This window comes from Microcebus murinus, chromosome 13 (assembly GCF_040939455.1).
Source record: "Microcebus murinus isolate Inina chromosome 13, M.murinus_Inina_mat1.0, whole genome shotgun sequence".
Lineage (NCBI taxonomy): Eukaryota > Metazoa > Chordata > Mammalia > Primates > Cheirogaleidae > Microcebus > Microcebus murinus.
The window spans coordinates 18,685,292-18,711,832 of NC_134116.1; the positions used below are offsets into that span (position 1 = coordinate 18,685,292).

The 26,541-nt window shown below is 40.7% G+C and overlaps 1 protein-coding gene across 3 annotated transcripts in view; it reads right to left on the bottom strand.

Moving 5' to 3' along the window:
- FARP1 (FERM, ARH/RhoGEF and pleckstrin domain protein 1) overlaps positions 1–26,541 on the bottom strand; it is a 277,566-nt gene that overhangs the window by 236,929 nt on the left and 14,096 nt on the right. The window lies entirely within an intron of this gene.

The following is a 26,541-nucleotide window of genomic DNA, read 5'->3' on the forward strand; positions in this document are numbered from 1 at the left end:
AAGACTGCTCTATCAATTCCATCTGTAGTTTTTAAAAAAAAAAAAAAACAAAAAAAAAACAAAGACTGCTCTGGAGGTTTGGGACAAAGCTGTGAATGACGAGTTGCTGCCCACATGGGTGTTGCTGGAACTCGAAAGACATCCCGCCCAGCCAGAATAGGCCACACACCCCGAAGGGTGACCAACGGCCACAGCCACGTGCACTCTGGCAGCGCAGCCAGCCCACGTTCCACACAGCAAACGTGGCGCCCACGCCAAGAAATTTTAGAGCTTTGAGAATATTTCCTCTGACAAGCTAGAATAGCAAATTTGAACGCTCTTTCACAGGACTTTCATTTTCTTTATCTCAAGTCACAAATAATCATCTTAATGATTTGACTAACTCCCTAAAGAAGGTTCAATGTACATATTCAATGTCATATTTGATGACATGGTTTACATAAAGGTTAAAAGGCGGCAGATAAAAACTGAACAAGACTCTGGTCACGGAAATTCCATCGACAAGAGGAGCATGGGAATATGACAACTAATTTTACATTTCCCCATCAGCTCTCTCATTAGATTATTTCAACAGCCACATGGTTTTTCTAACTATAATCTTCAGGTCCAAGTGATAATCCACCTGACAGCCCAGATTAAAATGTTTTCAACTCAACTACAACCATGTTCCTCCCCTACTGAAAGCCCTTCATATCTCTCCATGACCTACAAAATTGGATAAATTCTTTAGCCTGACATTCAAGACCCCATAAGGTAACACAAACTTACCTTTCCAGACTTTCTCTACTTATCCTCAGGATGCACAACCTCCTTTCCTTACCTCTGCCCAGATCATCCTTCCCCAAATCTCCACCTGGCAATATTTTGTTCTTTTATCAAAGATTATCTCCAATGCCATGAAACTTTTCCTGTTCCCCTCCATTTGAGAGCTCAGAGCATCTTGTGTTTCTCTTCTGGTGTTTATTGCATGATGCCTACATAATACGATAATATCTATACTCTTGTTAAGGTTATCACATTACACTACAGACGTTGGAATATATGACGTGTTGAAAGAACACCATCACAAAAGGTAAAGCTTATAGAAAGACATCTATCTGCATGAGAGGAGATACAATTAAACGAGCGCAATAATTTTGGAAAGCTATATAGTTTCCAGGTCCAAAAACTTATGAATGAGCTGCGGAAAATGGTATGGCAATACCTCAAAAAAATTAAACAAAGAATTACCGTATGATCCAGTAATTCCACTTCTGTGTATAAACATACCCCAAAGAAGTGAAAGTAGGGATTTAAAGAGATATTTGTACACCCATGTTCATAACATCCTTACTCACAATAGCCAAAAGGTGGAAGCAACCCAAGTTGTCCATCAGTAGATGAATGGATTAAAAACAAGTGATGTGTACATTCAATGGAATATTATCCAGTCTTAGAAAAGAAATTCTGGCACGTACTACAACATGGATAAAGCATGAAGAGATTATGCTAAGTGAAATATGCCAGCCACAAAGGGACAAGTATTACATGACTCTTCTTACATGAAGTATCTAGAGTAGGCAAATCCAGAGAGAGAGAAAGTAGGATAGTGGTTGCCAGGGAATAAGGGTGGAGGGAGAATGGGGAATTAGTGTTTCACGGGTAGAGTTTCTGTTGGAGAAGATGAAAAAGTTCTGGAGACGAATGGTAGTGACAGCTGCACAATGATGTTAAATACATACTTAATGCCACTGAACTGTACCCTTGAAAACAGTTAAAATGGCAACTCTCATGTATTTTTTACCAATATAGCAAAAAAGAGATGACTGAATAAATGTCAAAGAATCAAAGGCATCTGGGATGTTATTAAAAGGGTCCTGAAGGAATATATACAGCTTTCCAGGAATGGTATCCACAAGAAAGGTACAATCATATTCCTAATGCCAAGAAATTATATAATAAAGAACAGAGCACTTGATTATTTCCTTAAGTCTTCTACTGGTATTCTGATCCACAGAACCTTAAACAGAAAGCAAGCCACCCCAGAATAAAGATCTAGAGCCAAATGGCACCTGAACCAACCCTAGGAAGCTGTCTCATACTAACCCCAACAACTGAATGCTTTATGTCCTTTACTTGCTCTATTGAGCCCTTTTTAAAAATTCAAGGGTTCCTTCTGGTGGTATGCTGGAGATAGTTTGTATCAGCTGATGAGACCCACTGTTAAATTTTTAGGAATTTTTACCAGGAAGGTGTGAAATAAAGACATTATTAAAAATAAACCATATAAAGTTACATTTAAATTATATTAAAAACATCAAAAATCAATATTTCCCAGTAATTTCACATTTCACTATTATCCATGCTCTTTGGGTGATTTTTGCCTGTTGTACACGTACAGTAACCATGTAAGAATGTGCTGCTGCACATCTCTTCCGAATTCTGTGTTCAACGACATCACATTGGTAGCCTGCCATTGGCCATGGTGGGAATATTTACACCATGGAAATTGGCAAACACTGTGAGCCAGAGTTTTAGTGCTGGTTCTTACACTAGTTCTTTGCTATTCAAAGTATTTCACCAATAAAATTATGAATCTTAAAAAAAAATAGTCATATGCTTACGGATGACTATTAGTATTAGCCAAAAAGATCAGAATGAATTGACTTCAATCCACAAAAGCAGATTAGGGAAGGTTAAATCTTTTTTTTTTTTTTTAAAGGAGTATCTCAGAAATCCTTAGAGTGTGTTATTACTGAGATACTAAAGGACGCAGAGTTTGCTGCTGCTATACCATAGGCAAAAGCAGGATGGATTTTAGCAATATGGGAAATTGCAACTTGGTGTTTTTCTTCCAAATATTTTGGAATGCATAGCCTTTCTTTCCTAAAAAGCAAAATCAGGATCATACTGGACTGTTTTATAAACTGCCTTTAAATTTTAATATAGTATGAACAATTTTCCAATTCTCCTATACCCTTATAGCACATAACTTTAAAATGACATTAAAATATTTGTTGGATCTTTGGGTCTGATGTTGCTTTGCCTTCTCAAGTATTTTAAAAGTTAAAATCTGATCACATAGCCAGGACGCTGGAGCTGACGGAGGGCCCATGTAGATGTCATTGTTAATACCTAAGACATGGCCTGCTTCAGTCTCAGGAAGGTGAAGGTGAACGGAGAGAAACAGCTGCCATGTCTGCCAGATGCCAAACCTTGGCTCCGAGGGCCTTAAGAGGATTTGGTACGAGACGCACAGGCCTCCTAAAAACCAAAAAGGTAAAAGAAATAGCACAATTGTTAAAAGGACACTGGAGGCAGTGCATGTGGGTAGATGTTTCACCATACCCCCATCCCACTCTTCTGATCCTCAATAAATCCCACAGCAGTTTTTGTAGCAAAGAGCCCAGACTCCTTGCAAGGTGAGTAATCACAGAGTAGGAACACAGGCAAAGGCAGATAACAACGTGCATTGTAAAAACAATCAACGGGAGCTGCTACATAATGAAAATGCAGGGTTCCTTCAAAAATTAAGAATTTCATGACAGTGGTGGCAGAGCATCAATCCAAGCATGGAGCCTTGGAGCCTTACGTGAATGCACAGGCCATACGCCCAGCAAGCTGGCCCTGAAAAATCAACAAAGGTGAGAGATTAAGAGTTAAGAAAAAAATAGCTCTCCACTGTCTCAACAAAGGGCAAGATAAAATGGTCTCTCTAAAAGAAGAGGGCTCAGAGACTAGATGTGGAGTTCCAAAAAATTGATTATCATTTAATCTAAGGGGTTTAAAATGCACTAAGGGCACTGAAGAAAGAAATGAATTAGGAAAAAAAAATCTCAGAATGGAAGCCACATGACTGCAACAAAAAACAGTGTAAACACAGAGCAAACTTGAGGAAACCACTCAAAATCAGTGGAAAGGAACAACAACAAAGGAAGAAAGATACATAAATGATAACAAGAACAGATGTTAGAACTGGAAGACAAAGGAGACAGAACATAACAACTATGGTTCCTGAAAAGTGAATGTTATTCAAAATATATGCAAAAGTATTAAAAGATCTTAAAAACTTTCTGATACAAAGCCTTGAATCTACAAATATGGTACAGGAAGTCCCAGGAAAGTGATATAAAACAGCCAGTGCCCAAACATGCTGGCAAAGCTCTAAATTTCAGAAAGAATGAAAGAATCCCCTGGGCACACTCAATGGAAAAAGCTAGTCATATGCAAGAGAAAAAGAAAACACTAACCTGGCTTCAGCTTTCTCCTCCAGAAATACCCAACACTAAAAAAGAACAGGAGATGTCTATGAAATTCTGAGGGCAAGGAAGTATGACCCAAGACCTTGGTACTCAGCCAAACTGTCCTCAAATATCAAGGCAAGAAACAGCTATGCTTAAACTATAAGACCTCAAGGAACACAGTGACCACCAGGACTTCTTTAAATAACACAATTTGACAGTAAAATCCAGCCAACCAAGAATGAATCAGAATTAAAAACTTGGGAATAATAAAACCACAGTAAAAAGACTGGTGACAAATTCTGAATCCATCCCAGGAAAAGACTAAGTAAAAGAGCTATGGGAATTGTGGTATCAGAAGAGAATAGAATTGTTACAATCCTCTACCTTGTAATATTCTCCTGCTTTATTCATAATTAACTGATAAAATTTTGGAACTGGGGCAAGAGGAGCAGCATTAAGGTCAGAGCTAATTTTTTCAGCTTTCAAAGGAGGGAGTCTCAATTTGAAGCATATAATTTATGAAACATTATTCTCGTCTCTTAATATTTATCATCTTTTCTCATAAATTTAGTTTCTAAAAGATAGCGCTAATCTCTCTTGTGGAGGAGTCAGCAATTCTTTCAACCTTGCTTCAGTTTCTTTTCCTTTGCTTTAATTAAAGTCAATTCTATTTTATACCCTTAAATAAGATAACATGTATAGTAAGATCCCACCATCTCTCTGGGTTTGCCTGTGTCACGTTCTAGATGAAGCTCACAAAATGTTAACAACGTTATTTCTAAATGTGAGATCTGGAGTCAGGTTTTTGTTTTGAACTTCTTTGTGCTTTTTCCTACTGTTTGACTTTTTCTGGTCATTAGAATGTATCATTCCCCACCCCCAACAAGTCACTTTTTAACAGCAAAGAAAATCTTATCATTACTACTTAAGAAACTGATTTTATTAGTTCTACTCTTCTCCATTTCTGCCATACAGGCAAAAATCTAAACTTAAGTGTATTCTCCCTTATTATTATTCCTATTATCTCCCACTTTACTGAGGATGAAACTGAAGTACAAAGCAGTTCATTAATTTGTGGTAGGTCTCATAGCCAGGATGTGACCTCAGATAGCCAAGCTTTGTAGCAGGTGGACTGAAAGAATTACTGATGTTAATTTCATTCATCCCAATTGTTTTTTCACAGGCAAGGAGAAGTGTTATCTTCAATGAAGTGGCTACCCTCATTCCTGTCAGGTGGATGTACAAACTGGTTCAACTCTTTTTCAGAAAGCAAGCTGGAAAGATCTATTTAAGGGCCTTAAAAATGCTTATATCCTTTTTTTCTTTCTTTCTTGCTTTTTTTGTTGAGACTCACTCTGTTGCCCTGGCTAGAGTGCCATGGCATCAGCCTGGCTCATAGCAACCTCAAACTCCTGGCCTCAAGCGATCCTTCTGCCTCAGCCTCCTGAGTAGCTGGGACTACAGACATGCGCCACCCACCATGCCTGGCTAATTTTTTCTATATATTTTTAGTTGGCCAATTAATTTCTATTTATAGTAGAGACAGGGTCTCGCTCTTGCTCAGGCTGGTTTTGAACTCCTGACCTTGAGCAATCCGCCCGCCTCGGCCTCCCAAGGTGCTAGGATTCCAGGTGTGAGCCACTGCGCCTGGCCAAAAATGCTTATATCCTTGAACACAGTAATTCTGTTTCTAGGAATCTAACCCAAGAAAATAATTGTAAAGACAGAAGAAGGTATATCAATGAAGATATTAAATAAAGGATTTATACTAATAAAAATTTAGAAACATAATCTAACAACAGAGGACTGGGACAATAAAGCATAGCAGAATCATCCAACCGATCAATATGCAGGTATTAAAGTGCACAGCATGGGGAAACACTAAGTGCCAGGGAAAAATACTCACCAAGTAAAGACAGTCCACTAACATTCCCCATTCAACACTGCACATTACACTCAGGCATTCACTTCTATTCCCTCCTTAAACTCCACTAAAATGACAATCATTACATTTAAGAGGCAGCATCCCACAAAAGGAGCCAGAAGAGAGAGCGAGCTCAGAAGACAAGACCAACAATAATATTTTACAAGAAAGTAACTGAAGGATGGTAACTGACTTAGAATAAAGATGAAACTGAAGCCTGCAGAGGTAGATGACAAGCAGCAGCACGCCAATTCCAAGACAAAGCTCTGGCCAGCTCAATAATTGCAGGCATCAGATACCAGTGAAAAGAGAGGGCCTGCACCCAGGAGGACTGGCTGAGAATCTGGAAAACCTCCCACCCCACACAGCCGGGGACCCACCCTTCCCTGGCCAGGCAGAGGCAGGACACATCACCTCTGTGGATTTTCTACAGCTCCTATTACAGAATTCCAGCAGCAGCAAACCTCACACCTCACAGCAGAACACTAGAGAAGTCTCCTCTGTAGAAACCTGAGAACACGGCAGAGAAGGCCTATAGACACCTACCTCTGGGGGTCCCCAAGAAAAAAACACGAGTTCCAACCGAATCACATAAAAAAGAGGCCATCAGTGTGCAAGCCCAGATGGATTCCAATCAGCTTTTGTTTGAGTGCCTCCCTCTTAAATATAAACAGCCAGAGATAACCAGGTATTTTTGAAAAGCTTCCAACATGAAAGATGAGAACAAATCAAACAAGGTTGAAGGAAAGAAAAATCTAGAATTACTATCCTAAGAGAGAAGTGAAAAACAATCGATTGTTCTTTACACTGTAAACTCATTCACCTCATTTCCTCCCTCCGGGGATGCTTTGGTGTTGAGGAACAGAGACTCACACAACTTCTCCGTGGCATCACAGCAGCAGTGTTTGTGGGGCACTGCCGGTGAGTTAAGTCTCATCTTCCATCATAGTAAAGAGATAAAACCCAAATGTGAAAAAGAAATCACGTATACCACTTTATGGCCTACATCGGCTGAGGGAGTAAGAACTGGAATCAAATTATATAAATAAATTATTTCAAAACTAGAAGACAAACGCAAGAGAAAGAGCTAAACTATTTGAAAATGATTATCTTAGGTCTAAGGAACTGGTGTATAGAAATAGGGGACAGTTGGTTTGTTTTCATTATAAAATAAGTGCAAAAATCGTAAAAATATGTACATGAGATACTTTTATTTACAAATTAAAGCAGGCTACAAAACTATAGGTGCAGTGTGATATGACAGTCTTTATTGAAAGACTAGATCATCCCCACCTGATAATTTGACTGGCTTTTAAAACAATAAGAAATTTTAAAAGACTAGGTACAAAGAATACTATCATAGAAAGAATATACACCAAACTGTTAACAGTGGTTATCTTTGAAGCGTGGGATTATAGATGTCTTTTTGTATTTTGTTTTTATTTTCCACACTGAGCATGCATGAAAAAGCATATGTGTTTTAGGGTAACCACCATCAGTACACTATTGCGGTGGAACGATTCCATTAGAGGAATTTTAGGAATCTGTTGAAAAATGGATGCTGAGGGAGTTGAGGAGCAAATGAAGATTTCTCTCTCAAGGAATCCATCTGACTGTAAGGAAATAGGTCAACAGAGGAAAAAGTTTGGGAATGAATTTTTTTAGTTTGCTTTTTGCTTTTTTAAGATGGGAAAAAGTGAAGTATGTTTAGACACTGAGGGGAAACAGCCAGTTGAGGAAGATGGAAGAGATAACAGAGCTCTGGCAACCCCACTGCTGGGTAGACAGCCAAAAAGAACTGAAAGCAGGGTCTGGAAGAGATAGATATCTGCACACCCATGTTCACTGCAGCATTATTCACAAGGGCCAAGAGGTAAACTCAAGTGTCCGCTGACGGATGAAAAGATAAACAAAACGTGCATACATACAACGGAATGCTATTCAGCCTTAAAAGGAAATCCTGTCACATGCTACAACTTGGATGAACCTTCAAGACATTATGCTCAGTGAAATAAACCAGTCACAAAAAGACAAATACTATATGATTGCATGTACATAGGGTATCTAAAGTTGCCAAAATCATGGGAACAGAAAGTAGAAGAGTAGTTGCTGGGGTGGGGGGAGAGATGCAGATTTATTGTTTAATGGATAATGGACTTTTAGTTTTGCAAGACCAAAAAGTTCCAGAGATCTGTTACACATTGATGTGAATACAGTTAACACTACTGAACTGTACACTTAAAAATGGCTAAGTGGGTACATTTTATGGCTTTTACCACAATGTAAAAGTTTTGGGTTTTTTTTCAAAAAAGCAAAAACAAACAAAAGCGATATCAGAGAAGGAATGACAGACAGGTAGAAGCAAGACTGAGAGGAAGAGGAAAGGACTAAGTTCTGAAGTCAGTGAAACAGCAAATAAAGGATGTCAGGTAAGAACCAAGGAGGGCAGAAGAGTTGACAGACAGCATCCACACTGAACTTTTGGTTGGGGTGATGGTAACATAGTCCTCTCCCAAGAAAAACAAACATATCCACATTGAATTCCATACAACCAAGTCCCTTACAAGCAACCGTCCTGGCTTATGTAAATTTTCATAAGAACATATCCCATATCTCAACCTGGGCTGTGAATTCCTTGAAGATCGAAACCATGTTTTATACTTCCTAATTTTTGCATGGCGAACAGAACAGATACATCAATTAAAACGTGGTTTGTTAGTCAAAAGTCAATCAAATGAAGCTACCCAACAGCCTGCAACCCAAGCACCTGCTGCAGAGTGAACTTCCGCAAACCCTTCCACCTGACTTTGACCTTGAACCTACCCCCAAGGCCAAGTTCCACCAGAGGCAGAGCAGTGGCTGAGGTCACAGACCCAGGAGCCAGACTGGGTTCAAATCATGGTTCTACCAATTACCATCTGTGTGGCTTTGGGTATGTTACTTTACCTCTCTGTGCCTCAGAGTCCTCAAATGTAAGCGTATCAATTTCTAAGTGTTGTTTTGAGGAGAAGACAAATGAATATAGGTAAAGTGCTTAGAACAGTGTCTGACATATAGCATGTGCTATAAAGTGTTGGTTATTATTATTCAAGTAGGGAAAATGGCATTTTAATAGTAGACAAGGCAGACAGTTCAAGTGCCCCATAGAAATGAGCCATTTATTCTGGCTTTTCACATGGAGCTTGAAGAATTGCCTTTGCCAAAGCTAACAGTACAATGCTTGTGTACAATGACTTTCTGGCCCTTCCCCCTAAATCCTTCCATTTTTGTCGGTTCTGTCAAAGGGCTGTTTTATTCACTTTTGAGCCTTCCAAAAACATTTGGAATCTGCACAAAAGAAGAAATATGAAACTTTCAGGCACTCATAAACAGAAATTCTAAGCTTCTGCTCCGGGGCTCTCCTCGCAAGGCTCACTACGGTTTCTTTACAATACCTCGTGTTAGTACTCCTGATACCAGACTCAGCTACACCCGTGACCTTTGTCAACAAGTGTTCCAAGTCCTCAACCTGTGAAAACGTCCCAAATATACATTAAAAATATTTTTTATTCCATTTTTAAAATAACAGAATTAGGCTTCTTATTGATACTTTGCAAAATGAAGCAGAGAGACAATCACTGCTAAGCATTGCTAAAGCCGGTAACATTGTGGTCAGTTTCCTTCCAGTCTTTTCTCTGTGTATTTTTAATACATGAAACAAAATTCTGGAGTTGGAACGAAAGACCCAAGCAGGACTCCAGGGCACCTACACACTCGCTGGTAGTGGAGTCCTTTTCCATCCCAATTAGCCATGGATGAAGATGAGGACAGTCCCCATCAGCACCACGTCATCTGACATAGCAAACTGGTGGGGCAGTGATCAGGGCATCAGGGCGACTGCTGGCCTTCAGCTAGGACTATGGTGATCAGCACTTTATCCTGTCTGGATCAGGGTCCTGTTACCAGGGCATCCCCCCCCCACATCAAATCCCAGCCGGGATCCCCCCTGTCAAAAGAAAGCATCAGCCCAGATGCAATTAAGCAGCAACTCAACTTCCTTTCTATTCACTGAAGGCACCTGTAGTGGTCAATAAGTCCTGATCAGCATGAGATGTGTGAGAAAAATCAGGCAAAACCAAACAACACTTTGATGCTTTCATTAATTTGCAGGGGCTTACTGAGGCTGCCCCACCCCCACCCCCCACGACTGCTGGATTCTGGTTAGGCCTTCTGAAATCCCGAAAATAACCTCACAGGCCTGCATTCCAGGGCCACAGCTCCCTAAGGGTTCCAAAGACTCCAGTCTGAGAGGCAAAAACCTAGAGCAAATGAAAATCAAAACCTGAAGAAATCATACCCAGGTTGATTGATATCCTGAAATATACAAAAATCCCTTCTAAGGAATTTTCATAAGTACCACCTGAAATTTAAGCAAACCAAGGAACAATCTGCCATTGACTTTTTATGTGTGCCAACTGCCCATAAAAACTCCCCTCCTGCTTTGCAAGGACAGAACTGTGCAAGAACAAATGACCTAATTAAACCTGAGATTTCCTGGCTGAAAGCTATGCAGAAGGCTGAAATGCACTGAAATGATGCTGAATTTGAACGGGGCTGTATGCCAAACTGATTTAGCGAATTAGGTTTGCTTTTTTTTGACGTGCATATCCAACACAAGAACTAAAAAACGTGAGAATGACAGACATCCTTAACTACTTTTATTTATGAAGCAACCAGAACGCATATTTTCCCACTTATCTACTGTACACTTTTCAAAATGTGATTATGCAGCACTATGAATGCATCTTTTTGGCACAATTAGTCGGCCTGCCTTCACTGTTGGGTTGCTGCCAGTGCAACACAATAGCGTGGATCTGTTGTCTCTCATTCCAGCTTTCAGAAATGTGCTCCATTATCCCACACTCTCCCTAGGCCCTAGACCCCCACCCTAACTGATCTGCACAGATGTTCAAGGAGAAAGATTTTTTTTCTTCTTTAAACGAATGTCAAGGGCCTGGCAAAATGCTGTACAAAGAAATGCAAAAGTCAGCAATCTGTTGAAAAGCGGGTTATTAGCTCACTTCCTTCTCTCTCCAGCTTCTCCACTTCCAAAAAAAAAAAGAAAACATGGAAAACTATCACACTTGCCCAGGGCCTAAAAGAAACCAGGAAGTGGACAGGTTAAGGGCTAACAACAGATCATTCTTTTCTCTGTTCCTTTATGTGGAATGTTAGGGAATTGTTAGTTGTGTAGGTGATTATCTTAAGGGTGTTTTACAGGCTCAATGATTCTCATTCTCTTGGCTGCAACCCCAGGGAGGTGAAGTCATGGGGAAATTCCGAGGGGGTCACACAAGTGCTCAGTGGCACTAACTGAAACCAGCCCCAGCCCCGTGCCAACCCCCAAGGTAACCCTATTTTCAGAGTCTTGTACGGTAGATCCTGCCAAAGGATCTCCTGCCTGCCAATCACCCCGTGCCACGGCCACCGAGACCTCCCGAAGCAGCTGACACTGAATCGGTAGTCACACCCTGGCGTCTGCAGAGCTCCCACTCGGAATCCTCGATCACAGTTAATCAGAACTAGAATCCTCCTCCTTTTCCCACCCCACCCAGCAGGCAGCAGAAGCAGCCCGGCAGGATTTCCACAGCCCCGAGCTGTCAGTGACATCTTCTCTTTGTTCCATCCAGAAGAGAACTGCGAGGCTGGCAGACACCCACCAAGAGAGTGAAAACATCTGTAGTCAAGAGATTTTAAGAAACAACAACAAAAAACTCTCAGGCTGAAGCTGATCTTCTGTGTGATCGGGAGAAAAATGAGATCGACAAACATGAGCGAGAACGCGTGCAGACTCACGCAGGGGCACAAGTACGATCGAATGGTAAACCCAAAACTGTCGTCACGCACACACTGACACGCTACCTCCGAGGCTGTCTCACGGGGAAGCGGTTTGAGCAAACCATATAAATTTCTCTGACACTACTCCATAAATATCTAACTGCATCTCCTCCTTAGAAAATGAAAATGTTGCTTAATTACTTTTTAACAATTTAAGTCTGGTATTATTACCATGTTTCCCCAAAAATACGACAGGGTCTTATATTTATTTTTCCTCAAGAAGACACACCCTACGGCTTATTTTCAGGGGATGTGTTATTTTTTTTTAAGTACGGTACAACAATCTACATTTATTCAAATATAGTTAAGTCGTCTTCTTCTGGAACATGATCATAACTCTCCAAACCCCGAATTCCAACCTGAATGTCTTGCGACTCTATTTCCTTTAGAACCACTGGCCCCAATCACTCATGTCGAGCAACAGAGCGCTCATGGGCAGATGAGAAGGGCTGCTCCTCTTCTTTACTGCCCTGCGACAAAATGCATGGGTTGTGCAGACACGCTGTGTCGCCGCGCCCATCACTAGGTCTTATTTTCGGGGTAGGGCTTCTATTGCACAAATGCTTAGAAATCCTGCTAGGGCTTATTTTATGGGTAGGTCTTATCTTCGGGGAAACACGGTACTGCTTTCACAGTACATTTTTAAATCATCTTATGTCAGCAGTGCCCAACCTTTTTGGCACCAGGGACCGGTTTCATGGAAGACAATTTTTCCACAGACAGGGCAAGGGGGGATGGGGTGCTGAGCTCAGGTGGCAGTGTGGCCCAGTTCCTAAAAGGCCACAGACCAGTACCAGTCCGAAGCCCGGGAGTTGGGGACCACAGTCTTGTTACACCTTGGTAAAATAAAATGAACTTTCTCTTGAATATGGCAGATTAACCATATACCTATATCACTTCTCCTACCAAAAATCCTACTAAAGTGATAGTAAATATCCTTTTTTAAAGGAATACATGGCAGCAGAAACAAGGGCAGACAAGACATCCAGCAGAGAGCAAGCAGTTCCTGCCTATTTGTACCACAAGTGATGCTCAGAGGGTTCTAGCAAATAGGTCAGTTCTCTCCTGGAGCCCAAGAGGCTCATGCTGAAGGGGAGGGCAAGAAGCAAGGAGACAGAGGGTGCAAGTCCCTACACAAAGATTCTGGATCTTTGCACCCCAGGGCCCCACCCCTTGTCTGCTCCCCCCACACACACACAACGGAAAAGCATGCAAACACAATGAGAGAGTGTGTGTGATTCAGGGCTGAAAATGAGGAGGGAAATGGTGGGAATTAAGGAAGACTCTACTTACTACACCAGCACCCACAGTCCCCTTCCTCCGTCCTGCTCCCAGGACACTCTCAGCTTATCCAGGCTCATCCTGGGCAGGGCTGGAGGAATTATTCTCAGGAGAATCTCAATGAACACACATAACTGACATTTATGAGGGTTTTCTTTGACAAAAAGACCAGTTGCTGTTTCATCACTTTAAAGAAAAGTCAACAAGCCCCATTCACATGCATAAGGATTCAAGTCCGATTTTTACTGCCTTACTCTTAATACTTGCTCTTAACAGACGCCAAGGATCACCAAACATTTAAGGAAAGCCTGCAAAATGAAAGTCAGAACCAAAACAAAGGGGAGGAAAAAAGCCGCCTAAAAACACACAGATGTTCTAGGGAGAAAAGAAAATTTTTAAAAATCTAGACTATCCCCAGAAAGAATGAAAACATCTCTTCCAAAATATGGGAAGAGATGCCATGAAAAAAGACCAATGGCACTCAGAAAGAATAATATGGATAACTGAAATTTTTATTTCTATTGTTAATTGAAAAGTTAATTTGAAAAAAATCTCATAGAATGTAGAGTTACAGATAAACAGACAAAAATTTTCAAAGGTAGGAAAGTAGAGACTCTTCCAAAAGGCCTAATACTCAAGAGGAAATACAGAGAGAATTGAAAGAAATTATTTTTAAAAAACTTAAGAGATCTCTCAGACTGACAGAAAAGAGTTTCCAGACTAAAACGAAAAAGCAGATGCCCAGCATAAATAATTTTAAAAAGATCCACACTGAGACATATAAAGTTGTGAAACTTTAAAATATGGGAAATTAAGATTCCAAAAAGTTCCAGAGAGAAAAAGAAAAAATTAAATCACAAAGTATGTGAGAAGAGAATGGAGCCATGTCTCCAAAATTTCAAGGATAATAGTTTAAATTCGTATGTAGCAAAATTATCAAGGAAATCTAAGCACACATTAAAGATATTTTTACATGTAAAGATTCAAAAGAAATGTAGCTCTCTGGCACCTTTCTGAGAAAGCTACTGGAATACATGTTCTATTAAAACAATGGAGTTGGCCGGGCGCAGTGGCTCACGCCTGTAATCCCAGAACTCTGGGAGGCCGAGGCGGGCGGATTGCTCGAGGTCAGGAGTTCAAAACCAGCCTGAGTAAGAGCGAGACCCCGTCTCTACTATAAATAGAAAGAAATTAATTGGCCAACTAATACACATAGAAAAAATTAGCCGGGCATGGTGGTGGATGCTGGTGCATGCTGGGCATGGTGGTAGTCCCAGCTACTCAGGAGACTGAGGCAGAAGGATGACTTGAGCCCAGGAGTTTGAGGCTACTGTGAGCTAGGCTGACGCCACGGCACTCACTCTAGCCTGGGCAACAAAGCAAGACTCTGTCTCAAAAAAAAACAAAAACAAAACAAAAAACAATGGAGTAAACTATGAAATGAGCTGATATGGAATCCAGAAAAGAGTGGGTCCAAGAAAGGAGAAGAGTAAACTCCCAAAGTGATGACTGTGAAGTGGGTCTAGAACACAGCCCATTCAGAGAAAAGCTGGAGGATGGGGGGCTGCACAGGTGGGGCACTAGGAATAAAGATGATGGGGTACTGAATGGCTGCATGTGGCTTAGAGTTCAGTAAAAATAGTTGGAAGAAAACCAGAGAGGTCTGTTGAAGCACAGTTTTTAAAAAATGAATTATCTCCAGGAAAAAAAAAAGTTTTTGAAGAAAACAATCACAGGACGGTATCTGGCTCATCACACTTCCACCCAATCATAATGATGTACACATCAATACTGAGTCAACCAAAGACTGTACTAGAACCACATTGGGTGGTTGAGGTTGGGGGTTGAGAGCTGATCCTTCCTGCCCATGGCCAGGAGTAAAGGAGACCTGGCAGTTTTAACTACTTCTTAAACAGCCTTTCAGCTCATAATCCTGTTTTCTGGTCTTCTATCAAGACCACAAGTTCTCTAAACCTTGACCACCCCACACACTGCAGGAGGGGCTCCACCAAAATGAGGGGGGAAATGTGGAAATTGAAGACAGAGGCTCCAGGAGACAGACTGCAGGAATGAGAAGTAAAGGGGGTCCAGCTGTGGGTGCTCCCAGGACGCTGACCAGGCCAGACAGAAACCCTGCTCAGTCTGGGGCATCTCTGAAGACTTCCCAACAAGGGCTCCTCAAGGATAAAACATAATGTCTAATGATCATTTGAACCTGAGTAGATTAAAAGAGGACTTACACAACAAGTGAGAGTTTTAGAATGAATTAGATAAGTACATGTGAACAGGAAGCAAAAGAAAACCAAGATAAATATTAACTCCAGGGAAAACAAAATTGGGCAACAAAAGAAAATTAGTCATGGTATATACATGAGCCACAGGGCTCCAGACACAGTTCGGTTGTCAATAGTCACAACATACAGCACAGCACCAAATCTAATCTAGTGGGAGGCTTTTTATTCTTGCAAAGCTGCACATCATGACTACTGGTTATTAGTAAAAATAAACTTACATCCCAATGGTACTTCTTGAACTGACGTAGATTTTTAAAAATAAACCATAAAGTTTTAGAAGAAAATATAAGATTTTTAAAAATTGCTCTCAAACTGCAGATCTCTCTACCTGTGGCCTAAATCCTGGAGGCCGTAAACAGAAACACTGAGAAAGTACAAGGCCAAAAGCAAACCACAATGTAAGAAAAAGCACTAGAATTACACGTGGTAAAGGGCTGGTTTTCTCATACGCAAACTCCTGCAAATCAACAAGAAAAATATTTACAATCTCATAGAAAAATGGGCAAAGGACAGGAACAGGCAGTGGGCAGACAGACAAGAAAATACAAATGGCTCGTCAAAATGTGAAAACGTGTCCGATCACAATGAGTATTAAGAAGAATGCACAATGACAATCAAGAAAAACTGGCATCTTAGGAAAAGTGAAAACGTTTGATATCACTTCAAATCCTAGCTCTGCTCCACTACTTACTGGAGATGGACCTTGGGCAGGTTACTTCATCTGTCCTGCCTCAGTTTACTCATGAGTAAAACTGTGATAATGATAATACCTCTCCCCTAAAGGCTGCTCTGAGAATTAAACAAGTTAATATTTATAACTTGAAATAGTTTCTAGCACCAAGTAAGCACTATATTAAAGTTCATAAAACAAATGAACAGATGATTATAAATGCTAGGAGGGCAATATGGCAATAGGTATCTGTATTAAAAACAAACATACCCTTTGACCACGGATCCTACTCCTAGAACTTATACTTCAGATATACACAGAGATATTAGGGATCTTCAGTGCAGCACTGTTTATACGAGCAGAATATTCACAATAACCTAAATGTCTATCAATAGGGAAAACTTTGCAGATAATTTAAGGGTAACTTCTCTTTTATGTGCCAACGAAAAGAATGAGGCAAACTCTGTACATACTAATATGGAACAATCTTCAGAGTGTGTTAAAGAACAAAGTATAATACAGTACATAGGGTACGCTGCCATTTGTATTACATGTCTATGCATAAAATACTCCTGGAAGGTTATTTTTTTAAATGATGGGAGATTGTCATGTTCAGGTTTGTTTTAATGAATAAGATTTATTAATGACACTAAAGTAATGGAAAAGTCAAAGTCTCTTTTCTCAAATAGAGTAAACTTTTGCCACATAACTTTATTATTTGCTCAATGAATCTTTTTTCCCCCACAGCATTCTGTTAGACTTCAATCTGGCAAAGTTTAAACTGCCTTGAACTCTGAATTAGTGAGGTTTGAAATCAAGGCATATTGGTCCATGTGCATAGAACACTCAATGTCTATTAACATTTCAGTAGTTCTAACCTGTCTTAAACACTGATATTTCTCTCAAAAACTGTTTTGTTTCCTTTAATATCAGCATAATACACCAAATTCCAGCAGTATTTTTAAATCATTTAAAAGATAAACTCAAAAATAGGCTCAAACAAAATTAGCATTTTAAAATGAACCATATTTAATTTGTAGTATTTTTAAGATGAATGATACCAATGAAACAATAATCACATCATTCATGTTGGACAATTCTACCTGACAAACCTCTTAGCCTGCTAGAAGGATCTATCTCAGAGATGCTCACACAAGTTGACACATTAGGTGACAGAGAAAGAAACTAAAACAGCAATGAAGAATGCTATATAATTCCTAAAACAATTAAGAAAAAGGGTTTGCTTTGTATTAAACAAAAATCTAAGTTCTCTAAAAGACACCTCCATTGGATTCACAGCAGTAGGTAAAAATGCGTACAACGGAAAGGCCACAGATATGTCACTTTGTTGTTTAATCAAATAGAAATCAAAAGATTCTCTTAAGCCAAGGGATTCAATTAGAAAGAATCAAAAGACTTTTCCTTGAGCACCCTAGACTCTGACTCTTTCGGGCTAAAACTAAAATGCCCCTTTTCACAATCTCAAAACAAGACTCCCTGCAATGCTGCCCAGTGGGTGTCAGGTAAACAGAGTCCAGATGTTCAATCACCCTCCATATGGTTAAAACAAATGCCACTCCCTCGAAACTGACTAAAGGAGACAGCAAACCAGCAAATACTAATGGAGGCAAAATACCCATGTGCCAATTTCCTGAGCCTTTCTGTCTCTCTTTTCCTGCACACTCTCAGATGCTACTAGGTACACTGTTCACTAAAGTAAGGCCATTTACAGGAGTTAATGCCAGCGGGATTACTCATAAAGGTACAGTCGTGCAATCCAGCAATTTACTCAGAATTAAACTAAAGAAGGATAATCATAGAGTGTTTAGAAAGGTCATGCTAAGTTTAATTTATAAGCCACTAATGTATGATATCATAGTACCAAATACGTTTTTGTGGTGTTTTTTTTTTCTCTCTAAATCGGTATTTGTTTTTAAGATCTTATAGCTCCTGACTTGCAAGGCCCCTCAGCCATTCATAGAACACTGTTAAAGCATCTCTAACTTTACCAGTGGCTACGCAGCCTGTGCCTGAGAGGAGCATAGACAGACTCTAGAAGACAGAGGCTGGGGAATGGTCTGAAGGCTGGAATCATGAAAAAATTTAGACTTGCCACCAATTTGTGACCATAAATTCAAGGCTTTTACAGACCTAGGGGGCCACATAGCTGGTGAGGTCAGTTTAGATTTGAGAGGTCCCAGTAATTTTACCCAGAATTCCCAAGAGAGAGTCTTGTTTTCATTCATTCAACAGATTTAATGAGCACCTACCATGGCCCATGCATGCCCTGAGCTGGGCGACAGAAGTGAGCAAAACGAGCCAGAGTCCACAGGTTCACAAGGCAAAGACTTTTCCACCCCTCACACTGAGCCAGCAGAGGTTCCAGCCCAGCCACTACCTCAGAGCTTGTCCCACGGCACTTTGCAACCCCCAAGCTTGCAAGCAGGCCCGGCCCATAGCAGTATTAACTGCCAGAAGCATTCATCTGACTTAGGCACTTCCTTTAACACTCAAGACTTTTCTGGAAACGCTACAGTTCTATTTTCTAATTCATGAGGAACACTTTTAATAGAAAGTGACTCCCAAATCCCCTCCCCCACAAATGCCACTGAGAAAAAAATGTCAAGTGATCAAAGAAAGAGACAGGAGGCGTGGAGCCTTGATCGTCCCTGAATCCTTCTAAACACGTTCTGGGAAATCTCCACACGATAAATAATTCAAAGGGAAAGACATCTGGGAACCCCCATTCCCACCATTTGAACTCAGCTGCATTCCTCTGAGGAAAGGTCAACAGGAAACGACCTCATGAGCCCTCTGACCTCCATCGTGTTGACATAAGGATTGTTCAAGCAAGATAACAGGGGAAAAAGAAATCCACAAAACATATGTACAATATATTCTAAATTTGAAACAAAATAAAACATTGCAAAAAAAGTAAAAATTAAAGTGTGGGACACTGATAGTGGGGACGTTGGGGGAGGGGTATATGGGAACCCTAACTTCTCCATTTTGCTGTGAATCTAAAACTGCCCTAACAAATGAAGTCTATTTTTAAAAATATTACGGAAAGAAAACTAAAAAAGGCAAATATGAAGAAGAAAGCAATCTGTGTGTGTGTGTATTTTGCCTAACTACTCACTTTCCAACATTTCTACCGTGACCCTATTTGTTTCGGCAATTACAAAAAGAAACAAGAAAATTTTTTTTAAAAACAAGGTTATTGTAAAAAAAAAATTTTTAAAAGACAGTCTCAGTGAAACACAGCCAGTTTCCACATGCACTGTGTTAGGCTATCATTGTGATCTGTCTGGGATAGCTGCTCTACCCAAGTCTCCCTGCAGCCACCCAGGGGAAGAGGCAGACAGCCACCGCCAGGTGCCAGGCTGGGGCCCAGGCCCACCATCATACCTAGAGAACACACCTGCCGGAGGACTTGCACTCAGAGAAGGCTTCATTTCATAGCCCCTTAATTATGTGACTTCAGTTTAAAAGCAGAACTCCTTCCCCAGCCCTAAAGCACTATCGCCAGTCTACAGAACACATGGTTTCCTGGCCACAGTGATTCTTAGGGGCTTTCCTCAGACCCAGGCTTGGTTTCTCAAAGCCGAAATGCTTTTAAGTAACTTCAGGTACCAACAACTGTGATTCAGACACAGAGCAGTATCTTCAAAGGTGAAGCCAAGATACATCTTTAAGACCATGACTCATCTCCAAAAGTGCCTTGAAGGAAAACAAAATAGTATTAATGTTACAGTGCTGAAAACAATGATGAAATCGTCTAGTGGCTGATGAGATTTTCATCCTTCAGACGCCAGAACTGCTCAACGCCTTGGACCCAAAACGTGAGGGGGTGCGCCAAGATAGTAATTAAAATCATTTTTTAATGAACATTTTTTAAAAAGTACAAGTAATAAAAATATCCACAATGAACCACATAAGATTTTCAATAAAGACCTTGCAGGATGTATCTCCTCTCAGCCTATCTCCTCTCCTCCTCATCCTGGCAAAGCTGTATTTACCAGCTGTGTGTCCCTGAGCACACTGTCCTATAGTCTAAGCCTCGGCTTCCTCTTCTGCAAAATGGAGGGAACACCTTCCTCGCATTGAGTAAAGGATCAAGTAAAATTCCATGCAAGGTGCAAAAGCTACAATGTCTGGCACAGTACCAATAGAAAAGCGGCAGTCAGAATAGCATCCGACCAAGTGTCACAGCTCTACGGAGAAGCCACAAAGTGTTTCCTACACGTTATTTGCCATTCTTTCTAGTTCACACAGTAGACTTTTAAGCAACTTTCAGGAAATGGATTTTTGAGCAATTACTGGGACTTCCCTACCTTGAAGAGAGACTTTTCTTATTTTTCTCCTCAATCTTTGGAACCGATGAACCCTCCTGGCCCTGAAAATGCTAGGAAGAGTGAGCGAGGAATGGAGAGCTAGGACAAGGCCCACCTTGCTTCCCCCAAATGAACAGGCAGGTGATGGCCCAAACAGCATGGCATGGCCAGAAGACAAAACCACCTCTGCATTTTTCAGATTTTTTTTTTTCCTAACAGTGAAGCATGGCCCTTTTCTTTAAACGAAAAGAATCAGGCCTCCAGGATAATGTCTTATCCCCTGCAGACCTGGCTAAATTACCTAAAACCCTACTGCTTGGCCACAGGCTCTGACCCTTACCACCAATCTTGGACCTCAAACTCACACTTTGGGATTTATATACGTGACTCTGGAGTTACCATCTCAAACAGTAGCCTGAGCTAACGCTTATGAATTACTCTACCTCTGAAACCAAAGTATCCCATTGACCTGGACAACAGACCTCACAACCTTGAACTTCCAAACCACAAATTAAAAAAACTCCTTGGGATGACCACCTCCCCAAGAAGACCACCTCTCACCCAACCATCATGTGCATCGATGTTCCTTTGTTCTGAGCCTTGGAACAAGAAGAAAATGATCTTTGAGTAGATGGTTTCAATAGTACAGAAGAGACATATTTGCAAAGCATGTTCTGTAGCCAAAGTATGTCTCTCATGATTGTTTACATATGTGAGAGGCTTAGCTTGACCCATGGTGGGGGAAGGCCAGGGGGAAATCAAAGGTTTTCCTTTTCATGCATTTCTGAAAAAAATAATTTACTCTTCTCATTGTAAGTACTGTGGTTTGCTAATTATAACAGCAATAAAAATTCATCATGAGAACTTTAGAAAATACAGAAAAGTTCAAAGGAGAAAATAAAAACCACTTGTATTAATCCTTTCTAAAGAAAACCATAAGTAACATCCTTTTTCTCAAAGTACGTAAGTACATATTGTACATAGAATTTTAAACAAACGTGCTCATCTTTTAAGTTACAAACTAAGAGTTTAATCACAAAAGAAGTGGCAAGTGACCCCCAGACACAGGAAGGTCAGGGACAAGCATTAGCAGTAACTCAGAACTCATCCTGCAGAAGGCCAAGGAAGGCTGTATCTTACAAAGAAATGCAAAGAATGAGTTGTAACAAAGTTTACCGCTGAAGAAGAGTTCATTCATCTTCAACAACTACTGAGCACCTAATATATTCCAGGCACTTTGCCAGGCACTGGGAATGCAGACATGGAAAATACTAAAGTAGAAGTTGCTCCCACTAGCTGGGGAAAGACTTCCTGAGCTTCTATCCCAGCTCTGCCAATTATAAGCTGTGTGACCTCAGCCAGGCACTGAACCTCTCTGTGCCTCAGTTTCCTCCTATGAAAAATGAGGATAAGAATCAGGGCCCTGGGGCTGTTTAAATGAATTTGCACATGTAAAGCACTTAGAACTCAGCCTAGGACTTAGAAGAAAATGTTTGTGCTCAAATAAACAAAATGAATGAGAAAGAGTAAACACACCAGTATAAACACAGAGTGTCCGGGCTGGCACCCAGGAGTAGACCTTAGCCTTAGGGAAGGTTCTAGAAGGAAGTAGGCAGGGATTGGCTGGACATCAGAGCCGAGAAGAACCTGGTGGGAGGCAGAGGCAGGTGTAAAGATGGGAGGACAAGAGAGATGGAGGCTCCCGTGAGTTGTTTTAGGAACTTCGGCTAGAGCAGCACCGGCAGTGGGGCACGCCGGGGGAAGGGTGACACACAGGAGGCTGGCAAAGAAAATGGGGCAAATAACGCCAGATTTCTGTCTGCCATCCTCATTATCAGTCACAGCAAACAGTTACACTGTCCCCCATGGTGATCACTCCAAAAATGAAACCTTTCTTAACTACCCCAAGTCAAAGGGTGCTGACTTATGCATGTCAAAACTAATTTGACAAGTGAGAATTTTCTAAAATCTCTATAAAGAGGCCGATTCTTCGTATCTGCTCTGCAGACACACTACATTCATCAAAATGTCTCGCAGAGTCCTTCCAACATGGCATAGCCGAGCTCAAATTACGTATTTCTTATTTGAGGATATTACTGAAAATAAAGATCTAAGAACAAGATTAGATAAGGAATTTGAGTTTTGCTAATTCACAATGATTGGATTTCCCCTTTCAGGAAAAGCGGAAAGAAAGCAAAAACATATACAGATTCTAAAAGCAAAAGAAGCTCTGATAAGACCTTTGCTAAAAAGAATGTTATTATCACTTAATGTGTTTATCTCTGTTGATATGTTCTGCACAGTTAAGATTCAAAGCTTCATAGTTTAATACAAACAACAGCTACCATGTCATGAGCTTTTCATAAATTGCCAGAGTCCCTTTTTCATCTCCCATCTGTAGTTCTCAAAAAAAAAAAATTTGAAATCTCCAAAATTCCAAATCTTAAAAAATGCTGATCACAAGGACTTTTACAAGCAAATTATTTAGAATATCTGATTTGTATGTTAATATGTATTATCTCCATTTATAAAAGCATAGGTGGAAACTGGGACTCAGAAATGAAAGGACTTGCCCTGGACCATACAACTTTTGAGTAGCTGAGCCAGGGTTTGAACACGGCTACCGCAGGGCCCTATGGTAACCCGAGTCCAAGATGGCAGCCACTGATTCTTGCCTCCTGGCATCCATGCTTTTGTGTAATTGCCTCCTGCTGAATCATGACTGGCCCGTAGGACCAAGAATATTGTGAAAGTCACAGTGTATGACTTCTGAGGCTACCTCAAAAGTCCTGGCAGTTTCTACCTTGATCTCCTCATGTATCACTCACTCTGCAGCCAGCCACCATGCTGCAAGGACTCCCAAGCACCCTACTCAAGGAACTTATGGGGTTCTTTGGTAGCAGATCCTACAGCCCCCGCTGACTTTTTTTTTTTTTTTTTTAAGAGATGCGGTCGCACTACATTGCCCAGGCTGGCTTTGAACTCTACTGGGCTCATGTGATCCTCCTGCCTCAGCCTCCTCAGTAGCTGGGACTACAGGCATAAGCCACCACACCTGGCATCCAGCTGACATCTTTATCACAAACACTGAGCCAGAACCACTAACTCAAACCATTCCCAAAGTCCTAACCCACAGAAACTGCAAAGACAACCAATATTTACTATTGTTTTAAGCCACTAAATTTGGGGGTAATTTGTCATGCAGCCATAGATAACTAATGCACACCCTGAAGCCTGTGTTCTTTTCTTCAGAGCGACATTACTTGCAGTTGCTTCTGTAATTTGATTTTTGAATTGTTATCACTGTATATTCATATAGAGAATTAACAAAACAGTTACTGAAATTAAACTATATACCCTATTGGGTCTCTCAGATAAGCACTGACATCTTATTTACATTTATTTCCTGCTGATGTTGGTACATTCTAGGCCTCAGATTTTACACATACAATTGCTTTTTCTCATCTACCCCTTCAAACAACAGGCAGCTAACAAAGCTGCTTAAGCCTCTCCTAGACAGTCCAGGAAACCATGTCGTCACATCTTCAGTTAAGCCCCTTTTAAAGGTGTTTTTCTCTGTACTTTTTCTTTTAAAAAAAAATATACACATGAGGAGATGCCACTGTACACCTAATAAAATAAAAAGTATTGCCAACACCAAGTGCTGATGAGTATTCCACATCTAGGTAGTTAGCCATAGGAAATCAAAACTGTGTCTACATGAAAACCTGCATGTGAAAGTCCACATAGCAGCTCTATTCATAATTGCCCCAAACTGGAAACACCCAACTATCCATTCACTTACCAAAGGACAAACATGCTATGGTCCGTCCATACCAAGAAATACTTTCTGGTCATAGGAGTCAATAAACTACTATCATTTGCAACAACACAGAATAATCACAAAGACATTGTGCTGAATGAAAGAACTCAGTCTCAAAAGGTTACATAAGCTAAAATTCCATTTATACAAACACACTGGAAAAGACCAAACTATAGCTAGTGACAGCAAAGATCAGTGGTTAACAGGGCCCTGGGCTGAGTAAAGAGGGTTAGCACAAAGGAACTTTTTTTTTTTTTTAAACAAAGGAACTTTTTGAGGTGATGCAAACATCCAGCATCCTGATTGTGGAGTTGGTTACACAAATCCACGCATATGTTAAAACCGGAACTGTACACCAAAACAAGAATCAAGTTTACCCTATGTTAATTATAAAAAATAAAAATACAGGTCTTCTTAAAGAAGCAATTTCATTTCTCCCTTAAGGAGAAATATATCTGTTCTTAAATCACCTTCAGAGCCCAGAGCCCTCCTGATTCTTAAATCATTAAAAAAGTGCTGATCTTAAGGACTTTTACAAGCAAGTTATTTAGAATCCATGTATCTCAGGGTTCCATCTTCTTTCAAACAATTATCATTCATTATTTTCCTCCACAGCTGAGAACAAATCTCCTGCTATATTTCCCTATAAATAAATGTTCCTTCCCTGGGAGCAAAAGACCTTTTAAAGAACAGAGCTATAACTACACAGGTTCTCAATAAATATTTGCTGGGTGAGTGAATGGTGGACTTCATCCCTGAAGTTACAGGAGATTCAGTATCTCTGTCACCAGAGTAATCCAGAGGCATTTGTCTGCCACCTCTGGGAAAAATTGACACCAAACCCCTTGCCTTGGGCACTTCTCTCTAGAGTTCTATAAGTACTAGGGGACCATGCATCTAGACACCTCTTGTCCTTGTACCCCTTGCAGTTAGTGCCTCTTTTCAGTACCAAAGATGTCTCAATTCAAACAAACAAACAAAAACAAACAAACAAAAAAAAAAAAAAAAATATATATATATATATATATATATATATATATATGGTCCACTCAGGACATAGATTTTTTTTTCTAACTTTTATTAATTAATGTGAATGTAAAGAATAGTAAACATCTTATGAAAGGTACTAAATATACTTTGCTTAAAAGTAAGATCAGTTTTATTCTTTTTTTTGGGAGGGGGGAGTAGGGGTCTGGCTGTGTTGCCCAGGCTGGAGTGTGCAGTGGCTGTTCACAGGTACGATCCTTGAACTCCTGCCCTCCAGCAGTCCTCCAGCCTCAGCCTCCTGAGTAGCTGGGATGACAGGTGCACACCAGTTTTACTCTAACATTTGAAGACTGAGAATTTAAAGAGCAGTAGAAATTTTCCAGCTGCCTATGATCCCATGATACGACTTTCGTTAATCAAAGAAAAAATCTTTTTTAAGTACCTGGAAGATATAATAGAAGTTTGAGACATGGCTCCTGACCTCCAAGGAACTCATTCTGGTGAAAAAGGCAAAACTCACACATAAAGGAGTAACTACGCGGGATACTGCAAGTACAAAATCAGCTGTGCCCGTCAGCGCCGGTGCTGTATTTATTCGGCATTCCCTCCCAGCCCTTCACAGCGCTTCTGTGTTATCTCAGAAGGTGTGCCAGTGGAATTTAGAAGCAGGCACTGCTTTAACTGGGGCTTTGAAACCTGGGCAAGACTCGATGTGTCACAAATGGGGTCTCTTCCCTCCCAACACACTGGCATTACCGTGAAATGGCCATGCGTGCCGGGGACTGGTTAGGGCTGAGAACAACAACATCACTCACCAAGTGTTTCCGACAAACAGAGAAAGACAGACGGTAGAGTCTGTCCCCAAGTTAAAAAAAAAAATCCAACAGCACACACCCCACCCAGCCCAGCCCACCTGGTGGGCTCCGTGCCCAGGACGCTCTGGACTTTCACACACAGGCACAGGTATGCCACCGAGTCACATGAGCAAGCACTAACTCTACCCCTCTTCCTCTCAATCCAGAAAGCATCTGAATACGAGCGAGAGGAGTGTTGTTATAGGGAAGACATATGATGGGTGACAAATTATTAACGCCACCCCTCCCAAGGGGTCGCCGGGTTAGAGCTGCT